Source organism: Miscanthus floridulus, chromosome 6, assembly GCF_019320115.1.
Source record: "Miscanthus floridulus cultivar M001 chromosome 6, ASM1932011v1, whole genome shotgun sequence".
Lineage (NCBI taxonomy): Eukaryota > Viridiplantae > Streptophyta > Magnoliopsida > Poales > Poaceae > Miscanthus > Miscanthus floridulus.
The window spans coordinates 4804906-4815425 of NC_089585.1; positions in this window are offsets into that span (position 1 = coordinate 4804906).

Sequence of the window (10520 nt, forward strand, 5' to 3'; positions counted from 1 at the left end):
CATTAAAGGATGGGGATAGCCGGATAGGATCATATCTTTACTCGCGGGCATCTAAATAGGCAAGAATCCATCCCCGACGGGTATAGCGGGTACGGGAACGTTCCCTGTTTACCCGTCCCCGTTACCCGTTGGGGAACCCGACTATTTGAGCTGTCATGCGAGTATTAGGCCCAAAGAAGCTCAATATAGGTATTTTAGCCCAAATCTGAACAATCATATATATAGTTTGTATGTTCTAGAAACCCTAGTTCAATTTTTCCTCACCATCTCCGCCAGCAGCACAAGCACGCCTGCCTCACGAGATCTCGTGCCCCTCGCTTCCTCAGTTCGGTCTCTCTGCCACCTTTGCTCGTCCTCCTCACAACATCGCTCCTTCTCCTCAGCATCTTCGAGACTCCGACACTTATACCCGGGTGAAGAAGAAACGTCTCTGATTGCAAAGCTGCGATCCCAAGTGTCCTTGTTTATCGGGTATGCAGTACCCGTCGGGTATCTGTTACCTGACCGATGCCCGATGCGTACGGGGATGGGCAAGAATCTATACCCGAGACAGTTAACGGGGACGGAGACGGGATGAATTCTCCGTAGCGGGGAAGAGAACGTTCTGGCGATACCCGACGGGTACATCACCGTTGCCATCCTTAAGTTGGACCAAGTCGCAAAACGCTCTTGGCTCGGGCTGTGACGGGCTTAGCGGATGCCCGAGGTTTAAGCAGGCTGTAATGGAAAAAGTCCACGTTACCTCTCTCAACTTTCACAAAAGTCCGTTTTCTCTCTCTAAACTCTATAACCGGGCAAAACACCTCCCTCAACTTTTAAAACTATTCATCTTACCTCCCAGGCCCTGTTATAAGTAGTTTTGAAGGCAGTTTTATCTTTATCTTTTTTATTTATTTTTGCTGAATCTTTGAAAAATTATAATAAATCACAGATAAATCATAAAATAGAAAATTCAATTTTGTTGGACTCCTATATGAGTAGATCTATACAGTGAATATATAATATGGTGTAACACCCTTGGTGTTACGAGCTTACTTAGCATCGAGATTTAGATCCAAGAGGAATTAGCCTAACAAGTTTTCGGGTTTTAAAAATTTATAACGCACGTAAAATGATAAACAAATTCTATGTGACTCACGTTTGTGGTTGAGAAAAAAAATCAAATAGATATCTAAGTTAATTTACTCGGTGCGCAAATGTGCTAATGAAAATCCAAACAAGAAAAATAGGAAAAGTAGTTTTAATTGTTTGGCACGAAAAACATTTTCTATAAACAAAAATAAAACATAACTTGTATTTAGTACTTAATAAAAGTTGAAGTACAAGTTTAGTAGATGGAAATGCAACTTTAACTTTTGAAAAATAAATGTTGTTAACTAGTGTTCTTGAGAGCTCAAAAATCAAATTTGACGTTAAGATAAACTCTTTTCGTTAAGTCGGCAAACACTTGAACTATTGTTAAAATACCATTTTTGACGAATTATATTGAGCAAAATAGTTAAATGATGCTTAAATATCTTGCTCATATGGGTTAGTATAAGGTATGGGCTATTGCATGAAGTATTTGTTGGTTGAAGTTAACAAGGTTTAGACCTATTATTAATTACGATAAAAGAGTTAATGGCTACTTATCCCCAATTGAAATCCTTAACTTTTCTAAGTATGGAAGGGTTGTAGACAATGCCATTTTGGTATTTAAATTCTAAATAAAATGTTTAAACACTAGATCCATGTTTTTGTACTGTTGGTTGCCTCTAAGTGAGTACTTTAGCATGGTAAAGTCCATGGACTGAGTTGGAGTTGCCTGTGGCGTCGCAGAAATTGCCCTAACTTTGTTAGAACGCGTTGTCGATCTTATTTCGGGCTTCGGTCGTGAACTGGCATTCAACGCAACGAGCTCCTGTTGGCACCTTTCTATCTCCCTTGATGCTCACTCTCCGGCCATGCTTGTTGCTCGGACGAGAAGCCCTTAGTGGCTACTAGAATCTTGAACTATTGTTTTAATCTCAACTGGGCTCTAAGCGGTTGGTTTTGACGCTTTAAAATTCAGTGCTTAGCACGTTGAAAGCATCAGTCCCCTAGTTGGGTTTCGGTGATTAATGACAATATGTGATTACTGTGACTAATGTGTGTTTTGCAGAGGCAATTAAGTTAGGTCATGGTAATGGCAATTGATTGGGCAATCATGGTTGTCATGCCCCTACGATGGAATTCGTTTTGGTTTTCAAAGGATGGACGACAAGGTTAAGGATGGACTAGTTCTAAGTGTCGTTTGGAGTTGAAGAGACACTTAGAGTAGTTTAGGACTTTGTTTTTCCTTTGGCCATACTATTAAGGGGGGGGGTATGGATGGGTAACTTGACCTAGGTGAGTCTAGTGGGTTAGGTGTGGTGCACACTTATCAAATCTAGCACTAGGTACCTCCTAAAAAGCCCTTAGATCAATTGGAGCAAACTTTATTCACATATGATTGCGAGTTGGAAGTGAATGGAGGGTCAAATGCTGACCGGATGCTGGTTCCGGTGTGATCAGACGCTGGTGTAGAGTCCGATCAGTTCATTTGATCAAGGTGAAATCATCTAGTGCGACCGGACGCTGGGTGGCAGCGTCCGGTCGACTCCAGTAAGGTTCTAGAGAGATAAAATCATGACCGGACGCATCCGGTCAGTGCTGATCGGACACTGTCCTGCGTCCGGTCACAACTTAAACACTGGGTGACAGGGAGAACTGACCGGAGCATCCGGTCAACTTGACCGGAGCATCCGGTTACCCCGTAGAGGCATATAACGGTTCATTTTGAATGAGGGATTATAAATACTTCCTCTATTCACTCAAGGGATCACTTTTACTCATTCCAATAGCTGAGAAACACCCTTGAGAGTGCCAAGAAGAGCAAGGTCCTAGTGAGGTGATTGAGATTTGAGAATCCAAGAGAGAGACCTCATTAGTGAAAGCAAGAGTAGCAAAGTATGCATCCACCCTTCTCATTAGACTTGTCGTGGTCAAGTGAGAGTTCGTGCTTGTTACTCTTGGTGATCACCATCACCTAGATGGCTTGGTGGTGATTGGGAGCTTGGTGATCATCCGGCGGAGCTTGTGGATGACCCAACTCAAGTTGTGAGCAGTTGTGGGTGATTTACCGCAATAGAGTGTCAAAGAATCAACCCATAGAGAGCACTTGATCCTTGCGCGGATAAGGGGGAGCTACACCCTTGCATGGGTGCTCCAACAAGGACTAGCGGGGAGTGGTGACTCTCCAATACCTCAGCAAAACATCGCCGTGTTCCTCCTTCTCTATTTACTTTAAGCATTTACTTTGAGCAATTCAATTCTTATCTTTACATTCATAGAATTGTCATGCTAGAGTAGGATTGGAACATAGGTTGCTAAACTTTTATGCGGTAGAATAATAGAAATATTTTCTAGGCACAAGGGGTGAAGTGGGCTAACCGTAGGGTTTAATTATTGCAAAGAATTTTAGAATTAGCCTAATTCACCCCTCCTCTTGGGCATCTTGATCCTTTCAATTGGTATCGGAGCCTTGTGCTCACGTATTTAGGCTTAACCGCCTAGAGAAAGATGTCTCACGAGGATAGACCTCCTCCTATCTTTGAGGAGGACAATTTTTCTTATTGGAAAATCCGCATGGAGGTGTATTTAGAAGCTCTAGATGTTGGAATACTTAGAGCTGCCTCACAAGGATTCCCAAAACCTTAGGATCCCACGCACCTTCAAGGTGATGAAGTAAATTACAAAAAAATGAATGCAAAGGCTCGAAACACCATCTTTAGAGGCCTTTGCAAAGATGTGTTCAACCGGGTGAGGAACCACAAAGACGCCCATACACTATGGTCGGATATTTGTGCGCTCTATGAGGGAACTAAGAGCGAGCATGAGGAACGATATCATCTTGTTATGAAAAATCTAAATTCATTTGAGATGCTTCCCAAAGAGAGTGCTAGTGAAATGTACTCATGCTTGAATGTTCTTATAGAGGAAGTCAATGGGCTTAGACTCACTCAAATGCAACCATCCAATATTGTAAGAAAAATCTTGAGTGTCCTCTCCATTGATAAATATGGGCATATTGTGACCATGCTTCATCAAGGTGATCTTTCCACCGCTACACCAACACAAATCTTGGGAAAGATCAATGCTCATGAGATGTACATGCACATCACACCACAAGATGGCTCATCCTCTACTAAGAAGAAAGACAAGGACTTAGCATTCAAAGCTAGCCAAGAGAAGGGCAAAGCAAGGCTTGAGTATGAGAGCTCAAGTGATGATGAAATTGATTATGCAAGTCTTGCTCTCATGGTGAGAAGAACCGCCAAGATGCTAAAGAAGCTTAACAAGAGTGGCATCAAGTTTGATGGCAAGAAAAAGAAGTTCTTCACTAGCACAAGAAGGAAGTCAATCTCAGAGATGGATTGCTACAATTGTGGAGAACTTGGTCATCTCGCACATCAATGTACCAAGCCCAAGAAAGACAAGCACAAGAACAAGTACAAGGTCAAGAAAGATGACTCAAGCAATGAAGATGAGAAGAAGAAAGATGGCAAGAAGAAGGATGTCTACAAGAAGAAGAAGAATGAGAAGGCATACATCATCAGTGATTGGCTCACGGACATTGATTCATCAAGTTGCTCATCCGATGATGATAGTGATAATGAGAAGGTGGCCGCCATTGTGATTGACTCTTCATCTTCACCGACACCACCGCCATCATCCTTTATACACCTATGCCTTATAGCCAAGGGTGAACGAAAGGTATCAAATGATGATGATAGTAGTCGTGATGATCATGCTAATAATGATGATAGTGATAGTGATGATGATGAATATGACTCACCTTCATATGATGATCTTGTTAAATTGCTAAATCAATATACTAAGATCATTAGAAAGACTACAGCTAAGAATGACATGCTAGAAGCTAAGAATGATTCTCTTTTAGCTAAATATGATATAGCGAAAAAGGCTAGTGTTGAGCTTAGAGAAGCAAATGATGCTATAACATCCAAACTCAAGGAGCTCAAATCTTCTAAAAAGAGCTTAAAGAAAAATATGATAAACTTGAGAGGATACACAATGAGCTCATCACTAGCCACAACATGCTAAAAGAAGAATATACTACTCTTAAGATTAATCATGATAATCTTATCATTGCTCAAGAATTTTTATCCAATGAGCCACATGATGCTACTAACGATGTTGTTAAGATTGATATAGCTACATCATGTGATGATTTGATCATTGAGAGCATTGAGCAAAGTTCTAGTAGCAAGGGCAAGCAAGTGGTTGAGACCGATAATCATGATGAGTTTGTTAAGCTCAAGAATGATAATGAAAAGCTCAATAAAGATGTTGAAGAGATCAAAACCCACAATACTATTATGCTAGAAACTCTTGATCATGATGGTGATTTGATTCTTGAGAATGAGAAGCTAAAAGAAGAGAACAAGAAACTCAAGGAAGAGAAAAATAATGATCCACTAAGGAAGAGAACAAGAAGCTCAAGTTAGAGAAAGAGCATCTCAAGATTGGATTGAGCAAGTTCACAAGAGGCAAGCATCTTCAAAGTGAGCTACTAATGAACATCGTCATGAAGATAGATAGAAGTGGCACTGGGTACATAGCAAATAAAGAGAAGAAGGCTCAAGCTCAACAACAACAACAAAAGTCAAAGCCAAAGAAGTGTTTTGAGTGTGGACAAGAAGGCCACTTTGCCCATGAGTGTCAAACTCCACCACCACAACCCTTGCCTAAGCATGCTAGACCCTTTGCTTTCAGTGCTCATTATATGCTTAGAAAGGACTCTAGTGGAAAGATGAAAGTTATGTTCTTAGTATCTTCCAACAAGAATGGGCCTAAGAAAATTTGGGTAGCAAAGTCACTTGTTGAGAAGGTGAAGGGCCCTCAACAAGTTTGGGTTCTTAAAGCTTGATCTCTTGTGTGTAGGTGAACTACAAGATCGGTGGAAGTCATTGGATAATTGATAGTGGTTGCACACAACATATGACCGGTGATCCTCGTATGTTCACCTCACTAGATGAAGAAGTAGATGGACAAGAAAGAATCACATTTGGAGGTAATTCAAAGGGCAAGGTTAAAGGATTGGGTAAAGTAGCAATATCAAATGATCATTCAATCTCAAATGTGCTATATGTTGCTTCATTGAGCTTCAACTTGCTATCTGTTGGACAATTGTGTGATCTTAGCTTTCAATGCATATTTACCGAGAAGGAAGTGGTTGTATCCAAGAAAGATGATGATCAAGTGATATTCAAGGGATTTAGATACAACAACCTATATCTGGTGGACTTCACCTCCGAAGATGCTAATTTAGAGACTTGCCTATTCACTAAAATAACACTTGGGTGGCTATGGCATAGAAGACTTGCTCATGTTGGAATGAGCTCACTCAAGAAGCTAATAAAGAATGATTTAGTGAGAGGGTTGAAGGATGTGAAGTTTGAGAAGGACAAGCTTTGTAGTGCATGTCAAGCCGGCAAGCAAGTTGTAAATACTCATCCTACAAAAGCTTTCATGTCAACCACAAGAGTGCTAGAGCTCATACACATAGATTTGTTTGGACCTACAACATACAAGAGTTTGTGAGGAAATCTTTATTGTCTTATGATTATTGATGACTACTCAAGATATACATGGGTGTTCCTCCTTCATGACAAATCCGAAGTTGCATCATGCTTCAAGAAGTTTGCCAAGAGAGCACAAAATGAGTTTGAAGTGAAACTCAAGAAGATTAGAAGTGACAATGGAAAGGAATTTGACAACACAAACATTGAAGCTTATTGTGATGAAGTTGGGATCAAGCATGAGGTCTCTGCAACATATACTCCTCAATAAAATGGTGTAGTTGAGAGAAAGAATCGGAACATTAATCACACTAGGAAGAACAATGCTTGATGAGTACAACACTCCCGAAGCTCTATCGGTGGAAGCTATCAACACCGCATGCTATGCATCAACCACCTATTCCTTTAAAAGTTTATTGGCAAAACACCTTATGAGTTGCTCAATGGGAAGAAGTCGGATGTCTCCTTCTTTAGGGTGTTTGGTTGCAAATGCTACATCTACAAGAAGCAGCAATACATAGGGAAGTTTCAAAGATGTTGTGATATTGGTTTTCTTGTTGGTTACTCATCAAAGTCCAAAGCATATAGAGTATTTAATCATTCCACCGGCTTGGTTGAAGAAACATATGATGTGGAATTTGATGAATCTAACGGCTCCCAAGGAGCACCTGAGAATCTTGATGATGTAGGTGATGAACTATTGAGGGAGGCTATGAAGAATATTCCGGTTGGAGACATCAAGCCTAATGATGATGAAGATGATGTCCAAGTGATTAATCCCCCTTCTTCATCAAATATGCCACAAGATGGTGATAAAGATGGGAGAGTAGAAAATGAAGACACTCATGTCTCCCATGAGCAAATGGTGACACGAGCACAAGATGTTGATGCTCCACAACCTCCCCCTCAAGTGGTTGATAGAAGAAATTCACCTCTACTACAAGCTCATCCACAAGATCTCATCATAGGGAGTCCATTAAAGGGAGTAATGACTCGCCCTCAAAAGCTTGCTTCATTTATTGAACATCACTCTCGTGTCTCTTGCTTTGAACCTACTAAGGTAGAAGAAGCTCTTCAAGATCCGGATTGGATAAATGCCATGCATGAAGAGTTGAACAACTTCACCCGCAATGAAGTTTGGACTCTTGAAGAGCGACCACAAGGTGCAAGAGTCATTGGAATAAAGTGGGTGTTCCGCAACAAGCAAGATGATCAAGGCGTTGTTGTGAGGAACAAGGCAAGACTAGTTGCAAAGGGGTTCTCTTAAGTGGAAGGGTTGAAATTTTGGAGAGACTTTTGCACCGGTTGCAAGACTAGAAGCCATTAGTATCCTCCTTGCATATTCATCACATTATGAAATAAAACTATATCAAATGGATATGAAAAGTGCATTTTTAAATGGCTTTATTAATGAACTAGTCTATGTTGATCAACCTCCCTGGTTTGAAGACCCTAGATATCCTAATCATATTTTTAGGTTGTCCAAGGCGTTATATGGGCTTAAGCAAGCCCCAAGAGCTTGGTATGAGCGCCTTTGGGACTTCCTCATTGAGAAGGGCTTCACCATTGGGAAGGTCGATACCACACTATTCACCAAGAAGCTTAATGGATATATCTTCATTTGTTAAGTGTATGTTGATGATATCATCTTTGGATCATCAAATGAAGATTCTTGCAAAGAGTTTGGCGAATTGATGTCGAAGGAGTTCGAGATGTCAATAATTGGAGAGCTTACATTCTTTCTTGGTTTTCAAGTCAAGCAAATGAGAGAAGAGATTTTCATCTCTCAAGAGAAATATACAAATGATCTTCTCAAGAGATTCAAGATGGGTGAATGTAAGCCAATCAAGACATCAATGTCAACTAATGGATATCTTGACCTAGATGAGGGAGGTAACATGGTTGATCAAACTGTCTACCTGCTCTATGATTGGTAGCTTGTTATATTTAACTGCATCTTAGCCCGACATCATGTTTAGTGTGTGTATGTGTGCTAGATTTCAAGCTAATCCTAAGGAAACTCATTTGATTGACGTTAAAAGAATCCTTAGGTATCTTAAGCACACACACCAAGCATTGGCCTTTGGTATCCCAAAGGAGCTAGATTTGAATTAGTTGGCTATTTTGATTCGGATTATGCCGGTTGCAAAGTTGATAGAAAAAGCACATTCGGGGGGTGCCATTTGCTTGGTAGATGACTTGTGTCTTGGTCCTCTGAAAGGTCCTTGATTGGTTTTGGTAATTGAGTGACAACTTAGGTGGACTAATTATGTTTATGTAAGATACACAGATGATTAGTCCACAGGTACATGTGTGTGAGCAACATATGCCATGAAGGTGAAAATGGCTTGGAGATGTTGCAAAGCTCACACATGTGATGATGAAGGAGCTTATTGCACATGAGACATGACATTGAGTCATGTGATCAAGGTGGAGAAGATCAAGACAAGACTTGGCTTGATAGGACCGGTTGCAAGCGTGAAGGGCAAGTCGAAGGCTTTGGAGTGATGGACCGTGTGGCGGTGAAGCTTGAGCAAGACTTGGCGCCGATGGACGATGGCAACGGTGAAGAGCAAGTAGAGTCAAGATCGATGAACCAATATGATCATGTGGTGATATGAAGTGGATCATATCATTGTTGATCGTGTTGGTGCATGTGTTGCATCGACATTGAAGGAGATGGAATGGAATGCGCAAGGCAAAGGTATAACCTAGGGCATTTCATTTCACCGGTCATAGGTGTGTAGAGAAGTTTATGACCGGGTTTAGGATAGATGGCCGTACTATCAAGAGGGGCAAACTTGTTTGCATATCGGTCATCTAGTGCCACTCGAGTGATCTAACTTTGCATTGTCGCTAGGATCGAGTGGCGTGGCAAGTTGAGTGGCTAACATCCTTTGGGAAATGATTGTGAAAATGCTAACACATATACATATGATGGTGTACACTTGGTGGTGTTGGCACATTTACAAAGGAGGTGGTGTTTGCAGGGGTGAGATGGGTTTTGGGAAAATAGAATGCCTACTTTCTATTGCGCCGGATGCAAATTCTTGTGGTTAGCACACTTGAGCAAGGGTGAAGAAGTTAGAAGTGAAAATGAGTTGGTCGCGAAGATGCTGGCGTCGGTCAACTGACCGAACGCTGGATCTGAATGCACCGGACGCTGACAGGCTACGTCCGGTCAGGCTGACGTACGATGACGCAGAAGCTAGAGTGTGACCGGACGCTGGATGCGTCCGATCAAGTGTGACCGAACGCGTCTGGTCGAGCTCGGGAGCTTACTGGAAACGACCGGACGCTGAGGGTTCAGCGTCCGGTCAGTTGAGAGCTGCTGCGTCCGGTCAAGTCAAGTGACCGTTGGAACCGGGACACGTGGTCGTCTGTGGGCGACCGGACGCTGAGGTCCAGCGTCCGGTCAACACGACCGGAGCGTCTGGTCGGCCCGACCGTTGCCCAGTGAAGGGGTAACGGCTAGTTTAGCCCTTGGGGCTATAAAGAGAAGTGGCCTTCGGCCATGGCTAGTGCGGAGCACCTCAAGGGACTTAGTGTCCATGCTTGTGAGTGCTTGGGAGCCCTCCATCACACATATACTTGATAGTGATCATTCGATTATGTGAGTGAGCGATTCTAGTGCGATTGCATCGTGAGGTTGCATCGAGTGGCACTAGGTGATTGAGTTGCAAGCCGGTGGTGCTTGTTACTCTTGGAGGTTGCCACATCCTAGATGGCTTGGTGGTGGTCTCCGTCGAAGCGCGCAAGAAGCTTGTGCGGCGCTCTGGAGAAGTGCTTGTGAGGGGCATTGTGCTCGCCCCGTGGGAGCCGCGAAGAGAAACTCTAGTAAAGCATGTCATTGAGCTACCCTCACTCAAGGGGTAGGTTCTTGCGGCGCCCGACGTGCGGGCTTAGCGGGTGATGCTA